This window comes from Centrocercus urophasianus, unplaced genomic scaffold (genome assembly GCF_019232065.1).
Source record: "Centrocercus urophasianus isolate 14NV4802_14NV808 unplaced genomic scaffold, USGS_Curo_1.0 seq_12, whole genome shotgun sequence".
Classification (NCBI taxonomy): domain Eukaryota; kingdom Metazoa; phylum Chordata; class Aves; order Galliformes; family Phasianidae; genus Centrocercus; species Centrocercus urophasianus.
In genome coordinates this window covers 39,105,165-39,122,262 of record NW_024884364.1, presented here as the reverse complement: position 1 = coordinate 39,122,262, position 17,098 = coordinate 39,105,165, and the positions used below count along the sequence as shown (strand labels likewise).

The 17,098-nt window shown below is 40.1% G+C and overlaps 1 protein-coding gene across 4 annotated transcripts in view; it reads right to left on the bottom strand.

Moving 5' to 3' along the window:
- TAB3 (TGF-beta activated kinase 1 (MAP3K7) binding protein 3) overlaps positions 1-16,141 on the bottom strand; it is a 41,790-nt gene extending 25,649 nt beyond the window's left edge. For all 4 annotated transcript variants that reach the window (XM_042809786.1, XM_042809787.1, XM_042809788.1 and 1 more), the window contains exon 1: positions 16,053-16,141. The gene's annotated coding sequence lies outside the window, so the exon portion shown is untranslated. The remainder of the gene's footprint in view (positions 1-16,052) is intronic.
- Positions 16,142-17,098: the final 957 nt, after the last annotated feature.

The following is a 17,098-nucleotide window of genomic DNA, read 5'->3' as shown; positions in this document are numbered from 1 at the left end:
ACAATCAATTTCTGTCCTGTAAGGCAGCATCATTTTCTGACAACTGGAGAACTTACTTGTTCCACTGTTTTGGAAAGAAAAGGAATAAAAAAAATCTCTCTATATAGAAGTAGAATCTCCACAGAGTGGAGTATACTTATTGGTACTCCACAGAACACTGCAGCAGGAGATGGTAAAAACTGAATGATAATGAGAAGTCTACAGAACTGTTAAAGTGATACTTTTTTTAGCAAGCATCCTTTAAGTAAGCATCTTGGCTACTAATTCTATTAACAACTAAGTATTACTAAGTGCTTTATTAGATATCTATGGTTCTCTTGCTCCACTAAGCAACTGGATGCAGCTCTCACTACATGATAAGTGTAACACAGCAAATTCTCAATGCACCGATGCAGTTAGGAATGGAATTACCAAGCAGCAAGTACAAACTTCACAGGAGCATTCTGCAGGGTATCAGGTGAAACTAAAAGCTGTAAGCACAACTGAACATGTATGCCAAAAAGATAATCTTGATCATAATTATGACATTAGTAGCAAAAGCTATGAGGATGATGGACTGACAATCTCGCAAGGAAATTGTGATTACTGACTATTTGTGAACTGTAGGCTGGCTGTGGCTTAAAAAAAAAAAAAACCTTGAGGTAAACCAGTTCACAGATTTCCTAATTCACAAACTCCAAACGTTAGCCCTGCTAAAAGCAGTTTGATAATGCTGCATGGTTGATAACACATGCACGGTTACATCCTACTTTGAGAGTCAAAATGAGTCAGAAGGGATATATATTCCCTTAAGAGGATATATTAAATCAAACGTACTAAGGAGTATGGAAAAAAGCATATTACAAATCCATGGGTTCACTAAAGTAGCTTGCCATTCCTACTTCCAAGTTTAACAGCTACTGAAAGCCAAGATTTATGCTGAGAGAAACTTTGCCAGTAAACTGAAAAAATACTGGAACATTGTTTAATACACAATTAGTCCAGAAAGTGAGCCTTCTTCTCAAAAGTGACATTAAATTTTCTCACAGAATATATGTTGGAGTACTGCAATAGAGGGAGAATTACCCACAGCTTACCAATTTGACTCTATCCAGCATTTCTCTCAACCAGAGGAATTTAATGCTGTTCCAGCCAAAGAGATGCTCAACAGCTCCTACACGGAACAAGTGATTTTCAGATCAACTCTTGCTCCTGCATCACTAATGGATGGCCACACTGAATTCGCTTGTAAGACGTTCTGAGTGGGCTTTGTTGTAAGATGCATTTACACCTGTCAAAATACAAGGAGACCTCCTACAAGACTTCCACAAAATGAAAACTGTTCTTTCTGCAGGTGCTCATAGTAAGCATTCACCGAACCCAGAAGTTTCAAGAAGACTGAAGACAGCAGCCGCAATTGAAAAATACCGGTGTATCACTTTGTCACAAAAAAAAAAAAACCCACGAACAACAAACAGTGATATATTAGAGTTAATCACATTCAGAAATCAAATGCTTGACATGCAAATTGATATTCAAACAATAACCCTAAATGCCTCATTCTTCTACAACTTCACTGTTCCTCAGCCTCCTCCCTACTAAAACGGTTGCTCCGCTCTACGTAAATGAGCTGCTATCAAGAAATCTGAAAGAAGCTACTGTCCATTTGCTGAGTAAAAGCTGCATAATCAGGTCAGTTGTCTGAGACTGCTTTTAGTTCCACAAAGGCACACGGCTGCACTTCATGCATTCAGCGGTATAGCGTCAGTTATTTGATTTATTTGGGTGGCTCACAGCAAAAAGCTTCACAATGAAGTTAAGATTTCAACCATTTTCTCTTCTTTCTACCTTAAAAAAGTTCTAAGTCAACTGTTTTACCTAAATCATCAGTTTACTGCTTCTGAAATAGCCATAATAAAATTCTGACTGAGGTAACAGCAAGAATGTCATAAACTACAGTTAAAAACAACCAGATGAGCAGAAGTCTTCTGATAAGTATCCCGGAGGTTTCTATATGACAAATCTTGAATATATTCTGTGTTAAGTACACCAGTTGAACTCAAAGACTATTCTGTTGAAAACTACATCTATAAGAACACTACAGGACACAATGCAGACAACTTTTTTTTAACAGCACCACACCGCAAAGAAACTGATTGAAAAACATATTTATACTTGTGCAGAATATTCCTTTTCATGCAAAGATAAAACAAGACACTAACTAGCACTAATTTCAACTTAAATGAGCTGTCTTATAATCAGCTCATATAACTGGCAATAATGTCAAGAGCAACATCTATTATAAATGCTGCCTATGTACTGTATTTGCTAGAACTCTTACATCCAGAGGAGCAGTTAAAAGACTACAAAGCAGAAAGAGAAAAAAGTGCTACAAACACTAATGGAATGCTGTTTCAGGCCTGCCTGCTTCTAGCCCTGTCTCACTCTGGCCACTTGAAAGTAGAAGAAAATCTTAGATTAGAAAAATACGCAGTCAAGTGAGAAGATAAGAAAATCTCCTTTCAGGATCCACAGCAAACACACGCTAATGGAGGATATGACTCTACACAGAGGAAACAGAGGAGGGAAGCGGAGAAGCACACACAAACAGGAACAAAAAATAAGACAGAAATAGGGAGGGGGCAGACAAAGAAAAAACAAGGAAGAGAAGAGGCAATACGGAGCAGCTCGAAGATTAACAACAGTGCAGAGAAACGTGAACTCTCTAATCACCAGAAAACATAAATGTCCATTTTTGACGTTTTTAATTAAGCTTCCACCTCCCAAATGCAGGAATTTCTTTGACACATCTAATTGCTACAAACTACAGTAGAGAAGTTGCACAGCATGCCTGTCTTTTGCATCATTGCAGGAGAACTGGTTAAGAAACCAAAAGACTTTGCCCGTTCAGTGATGCACCCAAACAACTCTTTGCATGAATACCCTCAAAGTGTCACAAAGAGATGCCATGCCAGAGATTACATAATATGCAGCACCACATTAATTATATTTACCTATTAATTTTCATTTTTGCGTGATTATAATACAATAATAAGTATAAGCATATGTATAGATATGATTATAAATACACATGTATAGGAATGCAGATGCTTGAGTGTGTGTTGCAGATGAGGACCTGCTCTGCCCAATTTTCTAGTGGAACTGAAAAGACACCTTAAAATAAGGCAAGTCTTCCAGCGTTTATATGCCTAAATAGATAGAACCAGATGTTTTATGTTTGTCATATAAAACTCCTGATCAAACCTTTTAAAATGTCTGTATACAGAGATATCTCCCCAGAAAGTCTGTTGGGGGATAAGCTGAAATAATTTTCATCTTAAGATAACAGATGAATGTGACCATAGCAGAAAAAAAAAAAAAAAAAAAAAAGTCTTGCACAAACAAATATCTAATACTAAGGCACTCCTTTTCACTCCTTCACTAAAACAGCAGTTTCATTCTACCTCCTCTTCAGCCTTCTCTATAATGAATATTAACAAGATACAAATAAGTCGGTGGATGCAAAGCTTTAAGAGTTTTCCTAAGCAAGTTCTATACCCAGGTATCAGAGAGAGAAATCTTGGTAGTACAGGATAATGTTTGACTAATCAACACCCAGATAGAGCTGTAGGTGTCTTATTTGTGGAATTGCTTCAGTGGCAAATCTCTGTAAGGAAGTCTAGATACTTGGGACACTCTTGTTCCCTAATCACAGGTCATAAACAGGAAAACCAATACAGATAATGGAAAGATCAGACCGTGAATAGAATTGTTCATCTTAAAGCACTAATGCATCCCTGCCAAAATTACTGTACAGCTTCAAAGGACTTGAACAATATCCAACAGCTTTCCCTGATTCAAGCTTTGGAGCATCCTTTTCCATACAAAGAGACTGGCACTAAATCAGGTGTTTTAATATCAAAAAAAGGCATGCCGAGAGACCACAGATGGCAGCAGTAAAAGGACAGCAACCAATGCTGAACTTTTTCCCAAATGATGTTTCCCATTTCTCATTGTAAATAACTTTCCCATTCAATTTCCCATTGCAAATAACTTCTGTGCTTTTCTGTGCGCTCCAGCCAGAGCATAGGATTGGAAACCAATTTTTTCTGGCATTTCAATAGCCTCTGTATTAGAAGCTTTATGAATTTCAGTCACTCTGCTACATACCAGCATGAAGAGATTCTGAAGACCATGCGTGGCCTCTCATTTAAAACACATTATGACTTTGGTAGGTCAAGAAAATTTATATTTGCAGTATAGTTTGATTATTCCCTGACACTGTATGCAAAGACAGGTTATTAGTAGTCAGGCCACGTTTGTTTCTGCTGGGCTGGTACAAGGCCAGAAAATTTCAAAGCCAGAAGATAAGATTAACACAATTCCTGGCTGAGGATGCATGACTTTTTACGAATAGCTGAGTATAAAAAGGCCAATTATGTGATGATACAGCTTGAGTCCTCTGTCTGTAATCATGAGTTTTACCAAGAAAATTTCAAACAAATGTCACTCTACACCTCTAGGCTTACAGGAAAACATCAGAAGGAAAGAGGTCCCTTCCTAGTAGCCAGTCTTTCAGCAGTTGACTTTGCATGGCTGCCTGATGGCAAAAGTTATGAGCAAATTTCACTTTCATCAAATCAAGCTATGGGAAAGAATCTAATACAAGACAAATGGATAAAGTGCATTTTCTGAAACTTCCAGTAGTAGTAAAATAAGTAACTGATCAGGATAGTCTGCATTCATAATTTCAATTTTTATAGTATCTTACATTTATTCTACATCAAAAACATTCTTCCAAACGTGAGTTAAACATGCATATTAAACACTTCAAGCAATCGGTACATCTCTAAAGCTAGACTGTTTTCATGCTGATCTTCCCTACTGTACTCCATTAAGGCTGGTAGGATAAACTGCTCTGATTTCATTTCCCCTTGAGGAAGCTATCCCTATAATCCTGCTTTAGAGAAAGAGAGAAAAAAAAGAGGGGGGGGGGGGTGCTCAAATACAGTTCAAAGTTAAAATTGTTACTAACACATTCTATTCTTCAAGACGTTTAGATTATTTCACTTTGCTACAACAATATGGTGCGGTCCAGCATCTCAAGGTAGGTGTGTTCTCTAAATGTGACACTTGTTTCTGTTGTGTCAGACCTCTCCATTCTTCAATGTTAGGTTGACAGATAACTTAGTAAAACAATAGCAAAAGAACTGCTTGAAACATTCCTTACACCACCCTAAAATTTGTGTTATGCTTAGTGCTATTCACTGTCAGAAGAATACCAGAATGAAACAGATAACCAATAGTTTGAATAGTTGCAGATGCAAGCTACAAGAGCTTAAGTCTTTCACGTGGTGTGGGTTAGTGATTTCTTCACTTAAATGCTAAGTGTCTAAGTAGTTCTTTAACCAACCTCCCTATTTCTTTACTTTTCTAAAGTGGCAGCATGCATGTTTTCCAGAGCAAAACAGCATGGAACATATCCAGCTGTTTACTCAGATCCAAAGAATTTGAATCTGAAAGCCAGGTCTCTTGGTCTAACTCCCTAGAGTCCTAGAAAAGCATCATTTGCTGAGGATGCAGACGAAAAAACGTCAGTGTCATAATTGCCCACAAGACTAGTGTAGTCCTGTATACAGCAGAAGCCAAAGCATCAGGAAAATCCAAGGTTTAAAATAATTTGCAGTCACCTCTCTTCAGCCAAACACACTGCCACCAGTATTCCCCTGCAGCCAAGAATCAACAATGTCTACCACAGAAACAAGCAGCATGAATCACGTAATTGCTCAGGTTGAAAGGCCACCTAGTTCCAGCCCCACTGCTGTGGGCAGAGCTGCCACTCTCTAGAGATCAGGCTGCCCAGGGCCCCATCCAACGCAGCCTTGAACTTCCAGGCATGGGGCACCCACAGCTTCTCAGGATCACCTGTTCCACTGCCTCACCACCTGCAAGGTAAAGAATTTCCACCCCACGTCTAACCTAAACCTACTTTCTTTTAGCTTGCCACCATGTGCAAACTATCATCCTATCACTTGCACATTTGTAGATTTCAGAAGCAAAAGAGCTGAAAAAGCAATAATACATAAAATTAACATTGTAACCTACCGTTTTGATTCTGAAATCACAGTGTGAATAATCACACACCCTACTTAACCAAACAGCCCCAATGACTTCTTCAGACACTCACGGCCACTAATTCTCTTCTCTGTTAAGTGAACAGCTTATCCTTCTTACTATGTATTTTGCCAGGTTTTCAGGTTAATTCAACAGATTTCACAGTCATTGTGAAAATTCGCAAGGAAAATATAAGCTGAACTCTTTGTACATACACGCCCAAATACAGGATACCAGTTACTTTGCCTGATAATTGTCATATTTCCATAACCAATCACGCACTTCAATCAGAACTGCTTTCCACATACATAAAAACTAGAGACAAAAAATAATTCTAGTGAGTCACTGCCCTAACAATCAACACACTTCCAAATATGCATAAGAGTAAAGACTTTCTTCATGCAGTTACATGCACTCAGACCAACTGATTCAAAAAGAAAAAAAGCCACACAGTGCATACAAAGAAAGCTCAAACACCATACTATGGACTACTCCTTTATACCAAAATATTTACTACATAACAGCTGTCAAAAATTGAACACTGTCAAGAATAACGTGTGTTTTTAAACTGGACTCAGGACGAGGACTTTTAATAACATGAATAATTTTAATAACATAATACAGCAAACAACTATTAAAATTCAAATGATTACCTTTAACTTTTAAATGAAAGGAATACTGAACATCCAAATGTTTTTATTTTCTCTCTAGCATGTGTTATCATAACTGAGAACAAAAAATGAACAAAGCAAACAGCGAAAACCACAGAAAAATTCCAGAAAAGGAGATGGGCTTCTGCTGTTGCTGAACTCTGGAAACATTATAGAATCACAGAATGGCCTGGGTTGAAAAAGACCACAATGATCACCTAGTTTCAACCTCTCTGCTATGTGCAGGGTCACCAACCACCAGACCAGGCTGCTCAGAGCCACATCCAGCCTGGCCTTGAATGCCTCCAGCCATGGGGCATCCACAACCTCCAATTGCTACAAAACAATATTTGAGGAATTCAGTTCTGGAGTGAAAAAACCCTTTGTCTCAGCAAGTATTTATCAGCACAAAATACTATAGCATAAGCTAACAACTGAATTAGGTGCTTGCACAAGAGCCAACTATCACATAGGAAGTCTGGTCTGACTGTTTCATAACAACTTTAATACAACAATTCTGGAAAGAGAATTTGCTTCTCCTTTTTCCTGTATGCTTACTCCTCCCAATGCACAAGAACAGATTTTGAAGATCAAATAGCGAACTGATTCTTAAACTGATTACTAAAGCAAAGCTTTTATTTACAGACACCAAACACTACATGGATCAGCTCCCTCATTCATCTCAAAAGCACACGAAACCTTATGCAAGAATAGATACAAAACGCTGGGCCAGAGGCAGGTGGCCGTGGGTGAGAAGAGGCAGACCAAAGCGATCATGAGGAGATCTGGCCAGGAGTATCTCAGAAGCAGACTCCTCCCTTAGGTAAGACAGAAAGCAGGGCAACAAATGAGACTATTTCAAAAGCCACACAGTTCTCACTCCTTGTAGCAGCTTTCTGTCTGTTTGGGATTGTCATCTCATGGTTGCTGTAGGTTTGAAGAGAGTGATGTGACTGACTGGTTATACTAGTGTTTTAGACACAGAAGAAAACTGGTAACTAGAAATCTTATTTACAAGGCTAAGTGATAGAGCAGTCAGTATCCTGTGACATCCAAATGACCTACATTCAGCCAAGCCAGGAAGCCAAGCTTGCAGAGGGACTGATTGCTTCCAGCTCCCTTAAAACTTTCTGTTCTGAGTGATCGTTTTCTTTTGTTTGAAAGAATCAGGAAGAGGTCTTAGCTTGATTTTTATTGTGGTCATAGCTATCTACCCAGGTGAGTTGAGAAGGAAGTAATCAAGAATCACAGAACAGAAGATAATTTACACAGGGGGACAAACTGTACAAACTATATTGCTGGGAAAATGTCAGTATTTTTATGAGATACACAGAAGTGAAATGAGTTTAATCTAGAGCCATGAAAGAATTAAACACCTAAAAGCATGTTTGCAAGCCTCAAATATCACTGCTAAAAAGGTACTCAATAGCAAGTGTTAAAATTACCTTAAAATATTCAGGAATTATCCATCATGTCTAACATATTTCATAAAATTACATATGCTATAATCTGTTATAATTCAATCTTCAAGTTTGCAACTTAGTAAGCTCATTTCATGTTAAGCATTTTTTTTTTTTTTTCCATAGTCACTGACTCAAATAACATCCACAGGAACTCTAGTTGAACACTGTTTAATGCAATTGTAATTCCACTGTTTCACCATTTTCTCAAGATATTGCTGAAATAACCACAACAACTGCAACAAATGAGTACCTGTCTACTGAATAGCCATTCTGTCATGCTGTATGCACACACCAACAAGGATATTCTAACTAGATAACATAACTTGCAAATAAATAATCAGAAGTATCATGGTCAGTTTTCTGATTGCCTGCAACTTCTTACAGTTTAATAATAATTAAGATTATTTACAATTACATAATGTTTACCTAACTCACATATTTTACAATACTTAGAAATGATTTGCCCAACACTTAACATTGAAAAACAAAGATAGAAGAAAAAGATTCCAGACTAAAACAAAAACAAAAAAAACAAAAACAAAAAACCAACAACCCAAAACAACCCAACAACAACAAAATAAACAGGAAAAAAGACCAAAAGACTCTGCGAGTCTGCATGCGTTCCCCCCTCCAACCAAAGCATGTGGAATTCTCATTTTCTGAGTAGACTAAATAGCCTGTGCCATAAATAGTTTCACTTAAAAATGAGTGCAGCTTACGTAAGCACGTGGCACTCACCATAAGCATTTTTACTGATAGCAAAAACACAGGCCAAAAAAAAAGTATATAAACATAGTTCAGAAAATAGCATCTAAAAATTAACTCAAAATACCAGGGGGATTTACTATAAACTGCTACTGACAAATCTTAAATAAATACTCTGCAAATGGACAAGAGGATACGATTATCAAAGCTACACCAACGATCTCACTCAAGCAAATTTATTCTGAGTAGCCCCAAAACAGAAATTTGCCACTGTTAGAACAGTTTTCATTGTTAAGACATGCCTGTACTCCCTGGATCTTATATCCTACCACATAACGAGAGAATGAGACCAAGAGCTAAAAAAACTTTTGAGTCAGAACTACTTTTCCTTCCTCCTCAATCAAAGACCATGATAAACATTTTAATCTTTTCTTTCTATAGTATTCTATCAATTCTTTCATACCTTTCAGAAACTATGAGATATTAAGGCAATTTGTTAGACTTCATTACAGAACAAACCAAAAAAAAAAAAAAGACTAAAAAGGACTAAAAATATGTAGACTTTAACAGGAATGCAGTGGAGGGGGAAAGAAAATCTTATTTAGTTTTGTCTTAAATAGAATTTATGCAAGATAAGAGTTGCAAATTCTTCTGATACTTTCCTGTCAGCTCCTTAACACCACTGTCCCTCCATCCAGTTCTTACAAATCTTAAGTCCATAAACAGCAACCCCCATGGGGACGATTTCAATGCGTACAAGACTAGTAATTAAAAAATAAAATAAAAAAGCTTTTTCTCTCAGTCCTGAAAAAGAAATAACCATGCAGAAAGCTCCCTTTGAGAAAAAAAGAATTACTTAAAATATGAGAAAAGTAGGAGCACTTCTGCTATCTTTTCAGTTGCTTCCAAGAGGGAAATCATCCATCAGACTTAACAACCTGGCCAATTATGCTAACTAATTCTTGACCTCCTGCTACCAGCCATTCATGAGAACAAACTGCACCAGGACTTCTGCAAATGAAGAGCAGAGACCTCAGTTGCACACATACCGCAAGCCGTCCTCTCCCTGCCTAGATCACAGCTTGGGTAACATATGCTCTTCAGAGATCTGTCAGGCATTTTTGTTACAACTTTTACAGGAAGTGGTCTGAGCTTTAGGGAAAGCAGCTTTCAAGTGACTGGGTGGCTCCTCCAGAAACAGAAGTGCTTTTTGTCACACTACTAGCAATGCCTGCGCAGTTGGTTCCAACGTCTTGCTGAGCAACGACAGGAAAGACAGTGATCACTGAAAGATCAGTGAAGATCCCTCAATGTCCACATCAGTACAGGGAGATGTTATCCATTCAGTGGTGCTAAAAACATCAAGCCAGATTGCTCCAAACTTGCTAAGAGCGAGTTTCATTTCTGTAGTTGGTAAACTTGAAGAATTAGTGACTTCTGTAAAGGACAACTTTAACTCCCCCTCTCACGGAACCCTTCTTCACAGACGAAACTCTGGTTTCAACACAGCTTCGCTTACTTTCTGACCCTTTAATTTCCTCTCTCTCCTTTTTTCTCCAATATAGGAGAAGGTCACTTCTGAAGACTGATAAGAAAACTGACCTTACTTAGGTCTCTTAGCCTGAAGGCTTTCTTCAGCCTCATTCACCTTAGCTCCCAAATCTAAAAAAAGACTGGCAGATGGAACATTTACTTGACTTGGAACTTTCTTTAAAGCAAAAGAAGCATTTTTTCTATCTAGTGAGGGCTTCAGAAGCAAAGAGGTAGATTTCATGTTAGAGGGTCACTCTGACATTTTAAAAGTTATTCCACTGCAGAAGATAACTTAGAGACTTATTTCTCACAGACCTTTCTTCCTGTAAACTGGACACACAAAGAAAGCAAAAGAAAGAAAAAGAAAAAACTCAAACACAAAAGGAATCAAGACATGAACAGAGACTCATCTGTCGTTACCTGCTAGTGGAACAGGTACTATGACCACTTCTTTCACAGTGTTATCATAACAGCAGGAAACAAAGCAGAGATCCTCACTAAAAGAACAGTTGCCCAATACTGCCCACTTGATAGCGAGCTACAAACACACATCAATCTACAAAAGCATTAAAATATTTCTTTTTAAAATCTGGGTGTTATGAGTTCAATTAAAACGCAGCCAACAATGCCCAGGTTATTAAAGTCACATCTGTACACCATCAGATCACCCAGAAGCAAAAACCTGGTTTTGTACAAGTGGCATTTTTGTAAAATTGCTAAGGAGAAAAGAAAAAATAAAAAAGAGGTTTTAATGCCTTCATGGCATCAATGGAAAGAAAGATGATATTTGACATAGAAATGTTAGTTAGTAACAATATACTCTATTAACCTTTTTCTGAACAACTGTGAAAGAACAGTGAAATTGTACAGAATTACCACTTTGCCTTAACTACATAAGTCACTTTTGATTCGACAATAGCAAGAATCACCATTCCATCAGGACGATCTTAAAGAGTTTCAGCAAAGAAAAACAAGCACATTACAACAGCAATGTTCTAGCACCCAGCCCACAGCTTCTGCAAGCTCATCTTCAAGAACACACATACAAAAGGCAAATTTTAAGTTCCTTTCAAAACTTGCACAAAATCCAGGTAAAGAACAACCCTCTATGCTCTCTTACGCTATTACTTATTGCATGCTCAATACAAAAAAAAGAAAACAAATCCCTGACTCTTCCAAGTGTTAGGAGTAAACATTCATGCTTGAGTTAAGCCAATACAAGCTCCCCATAGAACAGAAATAATCACACTCAAGGTTTTATACACAGTGTGACAAATTCAATGACACATGAAGAATAAGAGAAGCCTTTCACAAGCTATTTTCAGTAGCCTAAGACATTGTAAACCAGTAAAAATGCCTTTAACAGATGAGACTTCAGGACAAATACCTCCAAATATAACCAAGGAATGGAAAAAGGAAAGCTTAAAGTCACAACCAGATTAAAACATGAGCATGGCTGGGGATCTTTTCACCAAATTTGAACGGTCAACACTGAAAACATTTTAGAAAAGTATCCATATTTTTTCTGCCTCATACATGAGACAAATGCTGATAGCATTATTATTTTTTCTTTTTTCTAAAAGTATCCTTAACTCAACTATGATTTCACAGAAACCAATCCACTTTTCAAATTAACATCCACTTCAGTGGACATACAATTTCATTTGACTGCAAGCATTTAATTAAAGCATATTGACTGCGGAACATGATTGACTGAATGTAATCAGCCAAAAAATATTTTTAAGAAAATATTCTCAATTATCCATCAGCAAGCATACACTAAATAGCAAAACATACACTCCAGCTGTGATAGGCTACTGAACACTGCTATAGCACAACGACCTTTTAACTCTGTAGCTTTACTGTTTGCTTACTGCTTTATACGACTTCTGAAAAGAATGAAAGGAGAAGTAATTTTCTTATGAAAGAGTTATGTCAGGACAGAATCTGGTAACACATTAAAGATGTTTTTCAAATACCACTACTTCAAATTCAGGCCCTGGTAAAATAAAGCCCACTAGAATCCAAGAACAATTGCTTCTTAAGAACAAAAAGCTGTGCTACAAAAACTTACTGGGGATGAAATTCTTCACTTTGATACTGTACTGATATGCTGGCTGTTACAAAACAGCACTTGAAGTAGGAGAAACATTTGAAGTCATAATCAAGGAGATGCACAAACACTGAAACATTAGGTCCACTCTGTCATGAAACTGAGACTCACCCTGAGTGATCTATATAATATAATTTATCCTTAAAGAGAGAAAAAGAACAAACATTAAGAACTCCCTGACAATCTTGATCTGTATCGTTTATGAGCAACACTACAGTTTGTCTCACCATCTTATTACACACTGAATTTTGCCAGATGATTGCAGCTTCTCACAACAATAAAAAAGGTTCAGCATCCAAGAGTCTTCTGGATACTGATACTACAGTGCCATCTTTTAAGCACTGACTGACACAGCACAGGACTTGCTGACAGATTCTGTACCTTCACAGAATAAGAGATCATAAAGGATACTTTATACCACAATACCTCCTACCAGAGCAGCATCAGGTCTAACATTTTGTGCCTTAAACTGGAGATGAATTTGCAGACTGCATATTTAATTTGAAAGCCTTTCACATGGGTAACTCTGAAGGAGTTCAAGGTTTGGCAGAACTTAAGAAGCTGTTCTGGAAATTTTTTTTAAATCAACACCTTTAACATTTTCATAAATGACTCTAAACAAATATTTCTGAACTCCCTCTCATCTTTCCATGTAGAAGAAGTTGCTTCCCATGTGCAAACTGCCACTGTGAAATTACCACACATGCGATCTCAAAAATATGATACTTGGTCTTTCACAAGCCAGTTAACATCACCCTTTAGACAATATTTTATTATATTATGCCTTCACAGAAACAAGTAAACAGAAAATCCACATTACATAGATAACTACCAATTCCCAGTTTAGGCTTTGGACCTCCCTGTTTGTGTAAAGACAGTAATAAGGCAGGAAAACACACTGCAAAACCACAAGTAGCAGATATTTCTACCTTGTAACTTGAAACACCTGCCTACAAAAGCAGTCCAACAGATGTTTCTGAAAAAATCTGAGGCTATATACAAGTCTCTCTTAGTTTCAGCTTGTCACCTGTCATTCAAATGCAACAAATAAAGTCCTTCTCTGTAGATATATTTACTTACATTTATGCGTGTAGAGACAACTACATACACAATAGATACTGCACTTGCTTCAGCTCACAGTAGTGGAAAGAGTGTTACGCAGACACTCCTAGAGCAAAATGTGTCATGCTATAGTAGAGTTGGATGACTAAGCAGACATGATAGAAATATGCAAATCTACATCCAACCAAGAATATTTTTGGGGCTACGTATCCTATTTCAAATACACACTATAAATCATTACAGGATCAAAATTAGGAGAAAGCATCTACAGCTTAGCTCAACCAAAAACTTACTTTTGTTTCAGATCTATGTAAGTAGCTTTCAAGAAGTGACAGAGGCAAGCTGTTACCACTCAACATTAAGAACTGTGTATTATCCTTTTGGAAGAATGCAAAAGAATCATTTACAATTAAAAGGGTTACTCCTCCGCCACTCAGCAGCATCAGAACAGACATACTGCAAAAACTAGGTGGAAAAGAAGGTAGGTTTTCACAACAGCTATTCAACTCATATTTCTCACGGTGATGACTAACAGAAAGAAGGAGCCTCAATGAGATCTAGGAAAGAAGAAGAAAATGGACACAGATCGCACAATATCCTCTTCACGTTTATCTGCAGTCACCTGTATTAAAAGTTATGATGTGAGCCAGATGAAAATAAACCCTGAAACTGCAGTCAACTTACGGAGTGCATCTATCACTCTTATCCATCTCACCGTGCTTAAGACAAAAGATTTAAGATTAAAGACAGACAAATGCTGGTTGCATATTCCTTTACTAACACATGTAAAAATTGATACATTTTATAGAGGAAATGAGACAGCCTATACACACTTTGTTAGATGATTATTTACACCGCAGCCCTCAGCCAACACTAATTCACAGGGCAGGACAAAGGGCTGACTTTAAGAAGTGTTGTGAAATACTTAATTTTTAAGAATGCTGTTCCTCTCTCATTGTAAGAGGAAATGAATTTGACGTTTCTTCTTTTTACATTAAATATGCTAACACATCATATGCTTGGACAAGGGGCAGAAGATAGCAGTGCTCTTCTCATGAGTCTGAAAGAAAAAAAGAAAATGTATATATACATATATCAAAGCTATCCAAGCAGTTATCAACCTCTGATCATTCAGGCTTTCCTGGTAAGTTTTACACATATTTCTATTAAGTCATCTGAGAACAGCCCCGATCAAGTGAATCTTACAAGCCTACAAATGAACACTTACTACTCAATTTCAATCATAGTAGATATCAGCACTAAAAATAATGGGCACCTATCAGCACACCAACAAGATTGGTCAGTCTATCTACTTTTAGTATCTGTGTGAAATGGACAAAGAGGGAAAGAGGAAAACTGCTACAGACCTCAAGAGAAGACTCTGGACAGAGCATAGAATCATAGAATAATTTATGGTTGGAAAAGACCACTAAGATCATGTAGTCTGACTGTCAACCCATCGCCACCATGCTCACTAATTGGTGCCCCTCAGCACCTCACCTATCCTTTCCCTAAACACCCACAGGGACAGTGACCACGCAGTCTCCCTTGGCAACCTCTATCAATGGCTTATCACTCTTTCTGAGAAGAAATTTTTCTTCATATCCAACCTGAACCTCTCCTGGTGCAACTTCAGACCATTACCTCTCATCCTATCAGTGTTACCTGGGAGAAGAGGCCAACCCACACCTCACTACAATCTTCTTTCAGGTGGTTGCAGAGATTCTCCCCTCAGCCTCCTTTTCTCCACACTGAACAATCCCAGTTCCCTCTACTGCTCACCATTAGACTTGTGCTCCAGACCCCTCACAGCTTCACTGCCCTTCTTTGGACACGCTCCAGGTACTCAATGTCTTTCTTGTACTGAGAGGCCTAAAACTGCTAAACTGAACACGGTACTCAAACCAAGGCCTCACCAGTGCTGAGTACGGAGGGACGGTTGCCTCCCTTGTCTTGCTGAGTACACCACCATAAGCATAACCACGGCCCTGCTACCTCCAGAGCCAAATCACCACAGCAGCAGCATCATGCTGCAGTCAGCCCGTCCAAGAGACAGCAGCACCCCCTTTTACCCGCGCTCCCATTTATTTACACCCCTATATCTCACACCAGGAGCAGCCCACGCAGACCAGGAGTCCCTCCTGGAAGCCGCCCACCCTCTCGCCCCGGCACGAAGAGCCCCAAAAACAAAACACAAAGTTCTCCCCGCCGCCTGCGTGGGTGCACGGCAGCCAACGCCGCCTCCCGCAGCTCCCGACGCCGCGCCCCAGCGGCCCCGACCTGACTTCCCCGTACCCCAACCCAAGCCGCGGGCAGCCATCCGCTCCGGCCCGCTTTCACCACGTTCCCCGGGCCGGGGCGGCGGCGAGGCGGCGCGGAGGCCTCGCCCCCGGCCCGTTCACCAGCCTCCCCTCCCTCCCGGCCGTTCCTCACCGTGTTGCGCTGGGAGCTCGGCTCCAGCGGCGGCTGCATGCCCACCCGGCCCCTCGCTCTGCCCCGGGCCTCCGGGACGGCGGCCGTTGGAGTCGGGACGGCGGCCGTTGGAGGGGGGCGCCCCCCCCGCTCCTGCTGCGGGTGCGGGGGCGCTCTCCGGTCTGCCCCGGGTCTCCGAGAAGGGGGGGAAGGAGGGAGAGGGGGAGGGGGCCTGGAGCGCGGCCGTAAAGCGCTTCCGGGATGCGGGCGGCGCCGCACGCTCAGTGCGCGGCGCTGAGGCCGCCGGCCGCGCGGCGGAGGGGAGGGGCCCGGCCCGGTTCCGGCATGGCGTTCGGTCTCGCGAGATTTGGCGGCGCGGGGCCGGGGTTTGAACGCGCGCGGGGAGAAACGGACGCGGGGGTGTGGGGGGTGGTTGGTGACCGCGCGGGGTTCCCTCGGAGCTGCAGCCGGCTGTTATCGCCGTCCTCTATGCACAACCTTAGGGCAGCGCGGCCGGAGCTGTAAAAGGACGGTTCTCACCGCCGGGCGGCCTCGTTCACGCCCCCATCCTAGTCGAAAGTAACGGGAGCAGGCACAGAGCTGCCTTGTTTCTCTGGAAAAGCCTCTGGAAAAGCAGGGCGAAGCGGTGGAGGGAGCGGGCACGCACCTTGTATTGCCATCACTCGCTGCTCACGTCATCTTCCTTAGGCTTGAGGCCTTGTTCCTGTGTCAGAGGTTGTGTAACGTTAATTACGGAATTCCTGTGTTCTGATTCCTGCGTTGGAAACCAGCCAAATCTGACCGGTGCATTTAGGGGGAGGCAGAAGGCAGAGGAGTAAACAGGATCTCAGTGCAACCGTATGTGAGACTTGTTCTTTCCCTTTGGTTGGACTTCAAGATCCCGAAGTGCACGTTCCTCAGCAAAAAAAAAAAAAAAAAAAGAAAAAAGAAAAAAAAAAAAACTAAATCCATAATAAATAAATATAAATGAGCGCTTCCGGACCTAGTTAATCGTTGTGTGTCACTTTCTTGAAATGTAAGAAGAAGCCCCGTGGGTAGATGCTGAT